At 48.6% G+C, this 13,922-nt stretch overlaps 1 long non-coding RNA gene across 1 annotated transcript in view; it reads right to left on the bottom strand.

The window, feature by feature from the left end:
* LOC128344503 (uncharacterized) overlaps positions 1 to 5,643 on the bottom strand; it is a 46,741-nt gene extending 41,098 nt beyond the window's left edge. The window contains exon 1 of the long non-coding RNA XR_008315892.1: positions 5,550 to 5,643. This is a non-coding gene — a long non-coding RNA (uncharacterized LOC128344503). The remainder of the gene's footprint in view (positions 1 to 5,549) is intronic.
* Positions 5,644 to 13,922: the final 8,279 nt, after the last annotated feature.

Raw genomic sequence — 13,922 nt, 5'->3', positions numbered from 1 at the left:
TTTAAACAATTCAAATTCATTTAATTTTTGTATCATTTTAATTTGTTTTCATTTTTGTTTTAAAATAATAAGAAATTGTTTTTCTTACTTGTAGCACAATCACTTCCTTGCAGTGACCATTTTTGTTTTATCTTACTTTATTTTATTGACCCACAGTGCCCTATGGCAATGCTGCATCATGGGGCATATGGGCTGGAAAAAATGGCTGGCAAAAGAGGCAGTTGCACAATGAAGCTCTAACTAGGAGTTTCTTGTTATGAGTAAGAAAAGCATTATCTTTAAAAAGCAAATGAATGGCAACCATTAATGGCTCTGAGAACAGAACTTCCATTAGCTGCAATTCATGTCATAGTGCCTTAATTTTAGTACAAATGAAAATAGCTATGAATGGGCCCCATTTGTATCTTTTCCCATTCATTCGGGAACTGAATGTCTAGTCTCAGCTACACTTCTTGTAGCCTGAAGTGATATCCTTGTGAGTAAATGTGTTGGTTTTAAGGTGCCACAAGAGTCTTTGTTTAACTTGTATGTTAACACCTGAGAAGAGTGTGGCGTAGTGCTAAGAGTGTTGGACAAGGACCAGGGCTGCCTTCCACTGAGTCAGATCATTGGTCCGTCTAGCTCAGTGCTGTCTATTCTGACTGACAAGGGCCCTCCAGAGTTTCAGAGAGCAACATTTTCCAGGTCTACCTAAAGACATCAGAGACTGAACGTGAAATTGTCTGCATGCAAAGCATGTGCCCTACCCTTCATCTATGGCCCCTCTCGTAAAATGGATAAGGGCACTCCTCCAGCAAGTGGGCTGAAACTTGTTAGGGATGTGCACGAATGGAAAACATGCTGTTTTGATTTGAACACGAATCGAATCAGTCCTAAACAGGCCAATTCAATTCTGACTTGATTTAAATCAAATACGAATCTATTTGACCTGTACTGTATGGGGGAGGGGGAGGAAAGTTTCTCCTTATAGCCTTTTAAAACAACAACAACAAAGAGCTGCTGGGGAGCCCAGAAATTAGAATACCCGTGTTTTTTGTGCAAGAAAACACTAAAAGAAAGTTTTTTGTGCAAGAAAACACTTTTAGCTTAGTTCTAGCTAAAAGAACACCAGGCTATCCCTTTAAATGGCCTCCCTGCACATGTGCAGAGGCCATTTAAAAGCTTAGCCTGGTGTGAGTGGCTGGCCCGGCCTGCTGCCGGGAGGGATTACAGCTCAGGTCACTGCCTCCCCACCATTGCCAGCACTGCAGTGGTGGTTCAAAGGCGCCTCTGCACCTCTTGTTTGCCAAAGAAGCAGCTGGCAGGCTGCAGGGGGGTGGCAGGTCGGGTCGTCACCTCCCGCCCACTGTGGACTATGTACAATAAAGGTAATTTCTGGGCCCCCCCCCCGACACGTCTTTGTTTTTGTTTTAAGGCAGAAAGGAGAGGCTCTCCTCCCCTGTCCCCCCATACAGTAGTACAAGTCGAATCAATTCAGATGGATTCAATCTGAATCAAATTGCCTCTTGTAGAGGCGATTTGATTCGAAAGGGAATCAGTCAGACTGGCCAGATTCAAGTCAAACTGATTCAAATATGAATGGATTTGCACATCCCTAGAACTGAGCATCCTCCATGCACCAAGTGCATGGCTCTGGCTGACAAGCAGGATGCCGCACCATGTGCCATGTTCGTGCATGTTTGTGAACGCTAAGGCACCATGCAGCCCACAGCCGGCCATTTCATGTGCTGGAGCTGCTGCTGTCTATTTTGAACTGTTGATAACATACTGCATAGACAATGGTGGTTTTTCCCCAAGTATATCCTTAGCCAGAAGAACAAACACTTTCTTTTGGTTCTTAGATCAACAGGCTTTAAATACATGCTGCATATACCAGGTAGAAGGGGAGAGCTTTCAGTAATGTGTAATTGGAGTGGGGTGGGGCTCAGGTAGTAATCCTTGGTTTAGAAACCCAGTGTTACAGGCTTTTTCCTATTTTTGTCTAGGGAATGCTGCAGCAAATGCTAAAGTGAGGAACGACATTCTTTCAGACAGAAATCAGGTCACTCAAACATTTGAAAATTATTAAACCCCATTAGCTATTAGTTGGGTTTCTTTCAGCACTGGCCAAAACAGGACAATGGTGTTCTGTTGGGACTGCTCCACCAGGGCCTAGGGATATGCATGGAGCCAGGTGGGGGTGGTTCAATGGTGCCAGGGGTGCTGCTTTAAGAGCTGGGGAGGGTGCACTTACCCCCTCCCTCCTCTCTTCCCCCACCAGCGCTCCTTTATTCTGAAGTTAATCAGGGTGGCAGAGATGCCCTTTCCCCTGCTGCCCTGTTGCCCCCGTTGTCCAGATATAACCAGAAGTATCTGCTGTGCCTGCGCAGCTGGCATGGGTGCACATAAGTTGTGCTGTCGCGCATGGCTGTGGCGGCGTGCGCAGGCGCAGCAGCGGATACTTCCAGTTGTATCCAGACAAAGGGGGCAATGGGGCAGCAGGGAGGTACTCTGCTGCCCCGATTAACTTCAGAATAAAGGAGCGCTAGTGGGGGAAGAGAGGAGGGAGGGGGTAAGTGCACCCTCCCCGGCTCTTAAAGCAGCACCCCTGGCACCATTGAACCACCCCCGCCTGGTTCCATCCCTAGCCCCTGGTGGAGCAGTCCCAACAGAACACCATTGTCCTGTTTGGGCCAGTGCGGAAAGAAACCCAACCCCCGGTGCCATCAAACCGGCAGAACCGGCTGCCTCTTGAACCGGTTCAGAGTCACATAAAGGGTCTCTGAACCGGTGCTGTGCACATCCCTACCAGGGGCTGCTCAATTGTACCAATCTTTGGGATATATATAGTTATTATTGCTTTTGGAGCATGGCTTTAAAAGGTAATTTGGTTTATACAGTCCTGGTTTTCCTAGCGTGTATGTAGGTATGGGATGGTTCCGTTTCTGTTGCTTTTGTAGCTTTCCCTTCTTGCCTGTCTGTGGTATAATGCATGGCACCTTGCTGTGTGAGAACATTCTCTGTTCAATTTCTTGTCCTAGCAACTCAGTTCAACAAATCAGATTCTGATTTCTTTCTTTTCTGGGGTGCTGGGAGTGGGGCTTACAGCTATCCCTTACTTCCTTTCTTTTCCTGTTTTTGTATTATGATGTCTAAGTGATCTGACTCTTAAATATAAGCACTTTTGACATTCATAGCAGGCTTAGCAACTTTTCCACCAGCAGTGACTTGCATCGAAGCATGGGGCCATGGGACACGCCACTACAGTAAAACAAAGAAACAAACAAAAACACCATAAGGGCTGCTCGTGTAGGGCTGCTTGTGTGGAGCGCCAGGATCAGCCCCAATCCCGGCGCTCTGCAGCAGGGTAGCCCAGGTTTTGTACCTGAGCTAGTAATGAGGTAGAAGGGTGCAAGCGTGCCTTTCTACTCCATTTCCCAGTCGTATGAATGCTTGGGCTGCCTGCAGCACAAGCACCCACAGAGCTGAGTGGCAAGAGCACCTAGCAGTGGTGAAATCCCCCAGTGCACCGTGATCCTGGTGTGGTGCATTGTGGGATGCCTGAGGACTTCCTCCTCTGTCTCTGCTGCTCGCCACAGTGCCACTCATGTGGTGTATGAGGGCAGAGCCCTTAGTAAAACCATGATTGCGTGTAGGGAGGCAGATAGGAGTCTGCCTCCCCACCAGCCCTCCCCAACCCCAGGTAAGCTGGTCATGTGAACGACCTTCATGACTGATACTAGCTGCCTCAGACTACCCCATTAAATAGCCCTTTTCTATAGATGCAGACACTGTCCTGGGAACTCATTGCTCCAACTTTTCTCTTACCAGTTTTAATCTTCTTTCCCTTCTCTCATCATCTCCCAGGGATACGTTTATTTATATGGAACTATAGATAGGTTTCTCTCTTGATTATATATGCCAGACTGCTAATGCTTTGTTCTTAGGCATGACGTGAGTTGATAACTTCATGGTAGGTTTTCTTAACTTATCATTACTGCTTCAATCGAAGTGGATGGTTTGTCTTGTTCCATACTTTTAATTTTTAAATGTAATTTTCTCTGTGAGCTTTCTGAGTCAGCTTGTGCCTGATCTGCAGTGCCCATAGCTATTAAAGTCATGTACTCCTACACACAGCTCTGCTGATGTTTCTGTCTCTCAGCATCCTTCTTGTCCTGGGGCCCACACAGTTTGTCTTATGCATCTTAAGCAGTCTTGGGATGCCTTTCTGTGCAAACCTCATTGAAACAAAGACAACTGCCGAAAGGTTTCCTACCTGGCTCTGATCAGCAGCATCCCCTCATTTTTAGGTTCTCCTGTTCACTCAACAGGCAGCTGCCATTTAAATCCAGATTAGATATAGATTTCATTCTCCTGGACAGCTGTGATTAGATCAGAGCCATTTAGGGATGTGCATGGTTTTGGGTTTTTTTTAATTGTTACCCCATACATTGTCATTATGTAAGACCCCATTTGCTTATTTATTCTTTCTTTTATATTTATGATACTTATGCTAATTTTATTTCTTATGTGTTAGAATTGTGTTCATTTCCATAATTTCCTGATTATTTTCAGCATTTTTTGTTGGCTTGTTATTTGTGCAGATGACGATGACAGCAGTTCCTCTGCATAGCTGCTGGCTGAAGGTGGCCATTTTGATTAACCCACAGTGCCCCTGAGACAGCATCAATCTGTGGTATTGCAGAGGGAGAGAGTGGCTCTCACTCAGGGGCGTAGCAAGGTTGGAGTGGGCCCAGAGACAAGATTTTTAAATGGGCCCCCCCGCCCCAAAGTCCAGGGCCTCCGCACACCCCAGGCCCCCAAGGATTTAAGTCTGATATTCCAAAATAAGTATGCTGCCTGCAAATACATTTCACTGAATACACACACACACGTCACAATATATAGTGATATACATTGAGTACTATACATTTGTATTACTTTTAATGCCTAGAAAACACTAGAAAGATGAATTATTAAAATGGGCCCCTCGCTGCAGATTAGCAAAGGAGACTTTCAACCATGCAGGGTGAGCCTATGTTTGTTTTCTCAGAATTCTGAACAAATTCAGTCAAGTTTGATTGCAGGAGATTTTTCACAGGAGGCTTTTAAAGCCCTTTAAGACACATCTCCTCTGGAATGGAGGTGCTGCATTCACATGTTGGCCAGATTTACCCTGAAGTCCCTGCAAGTTATTGGGGAGCAGTTCACACACAAGAAAAATAAAATAAAAGCACCACACATGCTTCACAGTTCTCACTCAGACCTTCTGGGTTGCAAAACAACTTGAACATAAGTGCATTTATAAATAAATGAATGAATGAATAAAATTATTAAAATACTGTTCCAGAAGTTTTTGCAATTTTCTGCCATGAAACAAGCCACTTATAGGACTTTTTAGATAGTTTTTTTTAAGTCAGCAAATGTTCCAAGCTGTTTCAAAATAAATATTCAGAGACTTCTCGGTCCCTCCTCCCCCACCCCCATATCCAAGCCCTATGGCAAGCAGATCCCTATATAGGGGGGGGCGGGGCGGGAAAGGTAACCACAAAAAGGAGTTCACACTCTACCTGGCAAATGCTGGTCTAGGTTAAGCAGGGCAGCAAGGAGTCTTCTGCTGCAGAGAACACTCTGGCTGCCTCCTCCTTCCTGGCTTGCTTGGGCCCTACTCGAGTTCAGGCTTCACTGCGGCCTACACGGAGGCCTCCGTGGAAGCCCCGCCCACCCGCCGATCAGCTGAGAGGCGGGAGAAAAGGAGCTCTTGGCAGCTTGCCTGCTGCTTCCATTGCGGGCCAGCAGAACAAGCAGGAGAGACGGCGAAGAGGGCAAGTGGCTGAGAGGCTATGGGGCTGGGCAGGGGGCAATGGGGAGTCACGTGAGGTGCCTCTGGGGTGCCCCTCCAGGCAGTGGGGCCCCCAGACAACGGTCTCCCCTTGCCCTATCATTGTTACCGCCTGCTCTCACTGGCAGCCACCATGCTTACCATAATGCCACCTAATTACACTGCATCTGGGGAAATCTAATATTTTCTATTTAGGAAAAGCATATAAGCAGCAGTGCAGAGGAGCTCTCTGTTTCCAAGTTAAGGTAAGACCTCTCTGCAGAAATGGGAGAAAATGGAGTCCCAAACAGTGTTCCCTCTAAGGCGTATGCATATGCACGCACTGACACTTCTTTAATGTCCGCTCAGTTCATTTTAGTTCCTGCTCAGGTTGAATCAGGAGGGCCCCATTCTGAATGCAGGTGCACATATAGCTGTGTTGATACTGCCACCCAGAAAAAAACCCCAACTCATTCCACACACAGATGGGGGGGAGGGGAATAGAGAGAACACTGGTCCCAAAACCAAACCCATTCTTATCCATTTTTTGTCCTTTATTTCAATGTTTTTTTGTTTAGCTACAAAGAAAAACTGAATGGAATGGGCCCCATTTGGTCCAGTTTTTCATTCATCCTGAAATGCATGCACATGTCTAGAGCTGTAACATGGATTAGGAAATGGAGTAAGGAAGAATCCAGATATACTTTTAGCTATGTCTCTTGTAGTACTTGAAGCCTGCAGTCTTAGGCACACTTACTAAGAGGTAATTCCCATTGAATGAAATGTGGAAAAAAGTCAGGTGAAGAGGAGTGAGGGAGATAATGAAGAAAACAGGGAGGGGTGGAGCTGGGGGCCCTCAGGAGCTGGGGGCCCGGGTTCTTTGAACCCATCTTCTGAATTTTAGCTGCACCCCTTGGCCTATGCTTCCATTACACTTGCATGCACCTGGAGTTTCCTTTAAAACAGGGCATACCTGGAAACACACAACTGTGAAAACACAGCTGCTTTAACACTTTATTTGAATGAAAACAAGCAAGTAAGTATTGTCATTCACACAACCCAAGAAAGTGGGGCTGGGCGGGGAGGAGGCAGGAGCGCTCTTACCTTCCCCCCAGTCTATCTCCTCTCTTCTTCGGGCTGCGCAGCTCAAGCACCCATATGAGCCGCACTCCTTGGAGCTGCACAGTCATCTGGAGGCCGGGGAAACACGGCCCGGCCTCCAGAAATCTCCCCCATTCTTCTTCTTCTTCTTCTTCTTCTTCTTCATTTGATTTCCATACCTCCCTTCCAAAAATGGCTCAGGGCAGTTTACACAGAGAGATAATAAATAAATAAGATGGATCCCTGTCCCAAAAGGGCTCACAATCTAAAAAGAAACATAAGATATAGACACCAGCAATGGTCACTGGAGGTACTGTGCTGGGGATGGATAGGGCCAGTTACTCTCCCCCTGCTAAATAAAGAGAATCACCACGTTAAAAGGTGCCTCTTTGCCAAGTTAGCAGGGGACCATTGCACTGTGCCAGAGCACAGTGCATTGAGGGATTCCTCCTCAAGCTGGGCACTCTAGGCACCTGGCTCTGTGGCAGTCGGAGCACACACACAACTGGGCCCTGGAGTAGAAGGGCACGCTCATGCCCTTTTACCTCAGTAATAGCCTGGGGGAGGGGGGAACCCAAGCTACCTGGCAGGGCAGTGCTGGGATCGGGCCCTATCCCAGCACTCCACACAAGGAGCCCTATTCGGGTAGGACTGTGCAAGCCCAGGTAGGGTCACTGAACAGCCTCATTGGCTGCTATTGGTGATTAACCTTTCATCATTTTATATTTTCAAAACCCAACAAGAAGTTACAATGTACATTCTCTATGTTATGGATGAGTTCTTGCAATGTGTGGTTTGTTCTAAGGTTCCTGTTCTAAAAGTGCAATTCTAAGCACGTTTCTGAGACATACATCCCACTGAGTGTAATGGGGCTCACTCCCAAGTAAGTATGCAGAAGATTGCAGCCTTAGCTTAACTGTTCCTTCAGGATGCGTTACCGTGAGGTTTAAAGGGAAGGTTGTGTTTTCGCTTGTATGAAATTGTCTCTGTTCATGAATCCTGGTAGAAGTAAAGCATGGTTAGTGATGTCAGATACGTGGGGCTCCAAATATGATTCAGGATATGGCCCTATGCTCTCTCAGCCTTATAGCTCAAAAGTTCTTCTGTACATCTTGGGTGTGCAGCCAGAAGAAAATTATGCCCAAAGCCAATTGAAAGATTTTGATAGAAGAGCCCAGGTTATAAAAATACCTTTAATTGCACAGTGCTTAGATTACAGCTCTCCACTTACCGTTTACTGGATCAGAAACAAGCAAGCAGCCATTAAAAGAACCTGTGTGAGGCATTGGTTTCCAAATCTGCTGACATTCTGTCTCTTGGGTTCCTTGACAAGTCCCTGCCAATCCCCAAAACTCCATCCCTCCCTGCCCTGCATACCCCAGACTGTTTGTGGCCACTGCAGTGCATGCTAGGGTATAGGTCTTGAGTATGAAGAAGGATTTGGTAGAGCTCAGATATGAGAGAAAATAAGAGTCAGCTGTCAAATAACGGAGCAGGAGGCCAACAGCAAGCATCAGGAACATCTTGTGCAGATATTCTTTTTTTGTAAACAAAGAAGAGAGATTATTTTCCAAAGCAGGGGAAACTGCACAGGTTCAATTACAAAGCAAAAGTAAGATATTTGATACCGATCGCATGGCAGTCAATTCTAGCAGAAAACGTTTGCCATGCTGCATTTATGTGAAGAACATATGAAGCTGGCTTATTGGGAGTCAGGCCCTTGGTCTTCTAGCTCAGCACTGAATGGCTGAGGCTTCCCAGCGTTTCAGAGAAGGGTTTTCCAAGTTCTGCCAGAAGATGTGTGGTGGAACCGGAGACCTTCTGCATGCAAAGCATACGCTCTGCCACTAAGCTATAGCCTCTCTTGAGGGGCTGACGCCCATAAAAGCATACGCATGGCAGTGGTGCCATTGGTCCACACTGTGGCCTGGGAGCATCCTATGTGGGCCTTTAAGCAGAGTGAGGTGGTCTTCCTCACATGACTGATTCCCAGTATCATTAGAAGGCAGTAAACTATCAGAGATTTAGTGTACTATATTTGTATCACTATGGAGAGGCTCCATTTATGCGTCTTGTTTTCCCTAGTGCCTACACCAGGCCTGCACAGCAGAAGGCCCAGGGGCCAGATTCAGCCCGCGTGGGGACTTTTTTGCTGGCCCCCAAGTAGAAATATCCTGCAGAAACTACAAGAGCCATTAAGAGCTCTTGGCTTTTTTCTGCTGGTGAGCAGCAGCAACAGCAGCTCAATACACTTGGCTGCTTGAGACCAGATTGATTGATTTACTTTCTTACATGAATATCCTGTTCTTCCTCCCATGGAGCTCAGAGCAGTGGACATGGTTATGTTTATCCTCACAACAACCCTATGAGTTAGGTTAGGCTGAGAAAGAAGTGACTGGCCCAGAGACATGCAGTGAGTTTTGTGGCTGAATGATGATTTGAATTCAGGTCTTCCTGGTCCTAGTCCATCACTCTAACTGCCTCTGGACTGGAGCCTACTGACACCATCCCTCTTCCTCCTTGCCTTTCCCCTGGACTCAAACCCTCTGCCCCCTTGCTTTTATTAATATTTTCAATAATTAATTTTAATGTAATAATTAATCTGCTGGAAGTGGACCTTGGCCCTGTGCAGCAAGTCATGGCTGGTTCTAGCCCACCGGGGCATTTGAGTGGTGCACCCCTGGTTGACACCGACCCAACTTCTCAGGTGCTGCTCAGTGGTGGCAGTCAGTAAGCTGCCACATGGTAATGCTGATGGCTGTGAAATGCAGCACACCTTGCTATATTGGCTCTTGCTGGAAGTACTAGGAACAAAGGCTGCTGTAGCCACCTTGTACAGACAAGAAACTCAGTTCTGAGCCCTCGTTTCCTTATTCCATCACTGTTCCCTTCAGGTCTCCCCTTTCTGTTACTCTTTTCTGCCAAATTCCACCTACCTTCAAACACCTCAAGCTACTCTGGAGGCATGCCTGTGGGGGGGAAATGTCAATTTGTTCTTCTTGTAACGTGCACCAGCAACTGATTCAATGTGCTCCTTATGGGGAAAACTCTTCCTCTAGGTGAGATTTTTCTCTTCTGGGATTTCTGTTACAGTTATTTATACGCCATTTTTCACCAAAAGGTTCTCATAGTAGTTACAGAGAAAAAGAATAATAAGGAATAAGGTTGTTTCTTGCCCCAAAAGAGCCACCTAATGGTGCCGCAAGGAAATGGCTTGACTAGCAAGCCAGAGGTTGCCGGTTCGAATCCCCGCTGGTATGGTTCCCAGACTATGGGAAACACCTATATCGGGCAGCAGCGCTATAGGAAGATGCTGATAGGCATCATTCCATACTGCATGGGAGATGGCAATGGTAAACCCCTCCTGTATTCTGCCAAAGACAACCTGTGGTCGCCAGGAGTTGACACCGACTCAGCGGCACACTTTATCTTTACCCTGTTCCAAAAGACTCGCAGTATAAAAAGAAACACAAGGCAGATATCAACAAGGATACCTGAAGGGATGGTATACAGAGGCTGAACAGGGCCAATTGTTCCCCACTGCTTAATGAAAAGAATCACCACTTTAAATGGTGCCTCGTTACCCAGTTAGCAGGACAATGTCGTTTTCTTAAGAAGTCAAGCTATCACTTGAATCTGACCAAACGAATGCCTCTATCCATGTGAGTCCTCTTGCCCCCTGTGATCAGCAATGGAGATATTGTTGGGAGTTCCCTCCATTAGGAAGGTGAGCTCTAAGGCAGGGCAGTCACTGGACCTTTTCTGTGATGGCTCCTATTCTAGGGAACTCTTTGTTCAGGGAGACCACCTTTCATCTAAATTTCCTAGTCATTTGAACATTTTGTTCTGGATTAGATGGGGAAGAAACATAGCTATTATTAATAACAACAATAAATAAAATTTTGTTTCTATCCTCATAATTCAAGCAGCATCTTATGTCTGCTGCATACCTTCCAAATTGACAATATAACCATGCATCCTATGTTTAAGCATTTTTGCTCATAAGTAAGTTCCACTTATTTCAGTGGGACTTACTCCTGCATAAATGTGCATAAGATTTCAGTCATTGTGATCTACAACACATTTTTCTGAAGCTTTTAGTAATCTGAAGTAATTATCTGTGTATTTAAAAATCACTTCCCATGTAATCCCATGTCTGGATTGTCGTTTTTCAAGTAACTAGCTGACCCCACACAGAGCATCTGTGCAGTTGTGCACTGAGCCTGTGGCATCCCCCCACAGCGCTCTTGCTTGCTCCTGCCCCCCACAGTGCTCTCGCTCGCCCCTCGCAGCACTCTCGCTCCCCCCGCAGCACTCTCCCGCTGCAGCGCGCTCACTCCCCCCCCACAGCTCCCTCTCTCACTCCCCCTCCCTCGCTCACTCCCCCCCCACAGCTCCCTCGCTCACCCCCCCCCCGCAGCTCCCTCACTCTCTCCCCCTGTAGCTCTCCCCGTTGGCTGGGCCAGGGCCAGGCCATCCCACCGCCACCTTGCATCTCCTCCTCCCGGCTGGTAGGGCTTTGCCCGCCATCTGCCCACCTCCTTGCTGCCGCCATTATTTCTCCCTGCCACCGCCTCCTCTTCCTGGCCAGCAAGGCTTTGCCCACCGTCCACCCACCTCTTCTGGCCAGAGGGGCTTCACCTGCCGGCCCTCCACCTCTGCATTCTGACCACCACCATTATTTCTCTCTGCTTCAATGTTGGAACTCTTGCATGCTCTAGAGCAGGCTTCCCCAAACTGCGGCCCTCCAGATGTTGCTGAACTACAACTCCCAGCATCCCTAGACACAATTTTTTGTGGCTGGGTATGCTGGAAATTGTAGTTCAGCAACATCTGGAGAGCTGCAGTTTGGGGAAGCCTGCTCTAGAGCATCTGTGCATTAGTACTTGATTGTTCCCCTCACCTCAGAGATCTCCCCACCATCACCTGAGCTGCACTCCTGCTCCTCCTCCATCTCATTGCTTCCATCCCCCTCACCCTTCTTGGTCATGGCTGCAGCATTGCTGCTGCCTATTGGCCAAGCTGCAGCCCCCTATCCCCAGAGACCTCCCCACCCTCACCCGCTCCCCGCTCCTGCTCCTCCCTCCAGGAGCAGCAGCAGTGGTTGACCAGGCTGTTCCTCACTACTGCCACCACAATGGCCGCTGACAGGCCCGGGCCCATCCCTTGCCCGCCTGCCTCCCTCCGACAATGACTTCGGTAGCCCCAAAGAGCAGCCGTGGTTGACTGGGCCCTTCCTTGCTGCTAGTGCTGCCATGGCCGCTCATTCCCCGCAGACAGCAGACAGGCTCAGGCCCATCCCTTGCTCTTCCTTCTGTTTCTCTTTCCCCTCCCTTCTGTTTCTCTTTCTTTCTCCTCCACTCACTCTGCCCCACTCTTTCTTCCCCCTCCCTTCATGTTTTTTCTCTCTCTCCCTCCCTCCCTAACAGATTTTGTTCATCTTGTTTCCTCATTTAATTCACACAACGGCATCCTCCTTCTCCTGAAGGGGCTCTTTCCTCCCTCACCCATCTTTTTGCAGCCCCCTGCCTGCTATCCTCTATAATAAAAAGGTAAAGCGTGCGCCCGTGTCTTTCTTTGGCCCGTGTCTTTCTCGGGCGTTCTGGGCCAACGGCTCCTGGAGGTACTGCAGAACAGAACACTTCTCTGCACTGCTGCAGAGCTCAGTGGGCTCTTCCCATACCCCTGGCAAGGTGCCAAGATGCCCTTGGTGCCCTTCCATGAACTACCGGATGGAATGCAGAGGCGGATCTGCCGGCTCACTTGGCCCTGCCAGGGGCACAATGCTGCTTGACTGGGAAGCGGTGGTGATGCTGCTGCTAGGGGTGGAGTGAGCACTAGCAATCCTCCTCCTGGTTGTGCCCCAACCTCCTCTCCTCTGCTCACCTAACCTCTTCAACCAGGAGGTCCCTCCACCTGGGCAGCTGGTCAGGGCTGACTGCTTTGCCCTTCATCCTTGGGTCACATAGACAGGACGAAACATGTTGTGCTGATTTACCCAAGGGTGCCCTGAGCCGACCCACCATTGCAGTCCTCAGCTAACCTGCAAAGGCGATTCCTTCCTCAGTGGTCAGCATGGTTTGGATCTCACCCATTGTCTTCTCGAAGAGAAGAGGGTGGGCAAAGCCTGGTTCAGTGTTGCTGTCTCAGCACACAAGCTGTTCTTGGCAACATAGAACACCTTGAGTGCCAAAACAACCTCGGAAAGGAGTGCCCAGTCCTGACTGGATGGGTTGCAGATTTCCAAGCCACACCTCCTTGCCAGGGTGTGGATGGATGGACCTTGCTCCTGCAGGCAACAGAGCAAGAGAAAAGTGGAGTTCCACCAGGTCTGAGCATCCTGAGGGATCAGGTGTTCAGGTAGGCCCAGCTCAAGCTGCCTCTCTCTGAGCATATGCCTACCCTTCCTGCTCTGGTGGAAGTGAGCTGCTATCTTGTGGCACTTCTTCACAAGAGCAGCCATGGTGCCAGCAGCTTAGCACCCAACACCTGCATTTGGGATGTCTCGCCTGGCTGCAGCCCCAGCAGGGCCTAGCATATCTCGCACGACCAGGTTCAGATGGATACAAAATGACCCTGCTTGCCTGCCTTTGCGATGTTGGCAGCTTTGTGGGTGACCATGAACCCTCGGTGAAGGTTTGGCTGCCCGGTCAGCCATCCCTCCACCTGGCACTTCATGGCCATCAACACACAGCTCAGCGGCTGTGTGCTTGGTGTCAAGCACCTCCACATGCAGCACAGCCCACTTGTGCTTCGCTGCATGGGAGCGGCTGGCCACGCCACCAGCATCAGCTGTCCCCTTGCTTTCTTGCCCCCACCAGTGTGTCATGAGGGACAGGAAAGCAGTGTGCCTCCCACTGGGAACTGCTCCACAGAGCCACAGTGAAATGCACGCTGGGGTCAGGCACTGCTGTGTGCTGCAGCCCCGACATGGCCTCCTTGCACACTCAGTATGGGGAGGGCATCACCCACTTGTAGGGCTGTTCCTCGAGGGGTGTGGGGCTGGGGGCAAATCAGCATG

This window comes from Hemicordylus capensis, chromosome 2, assembly GCF_027244095.1.
Source record: "Hemicordylus capensis ecotype Gifberg chromosome 2, rHemCap1.1.pri, whole genome shotgun sequence".
NCBI lineage: Eukaryota > Metazoa > Chordata > Lepidosauria > Squamata > Cordylidae > Hemicordylus > Hemicordylus capensis.
The sequence above is the reverse complement of the archived record's forward strand: the minus strand, read 5'-3'. Positions and strand labels throughout refer to the sequence as shown.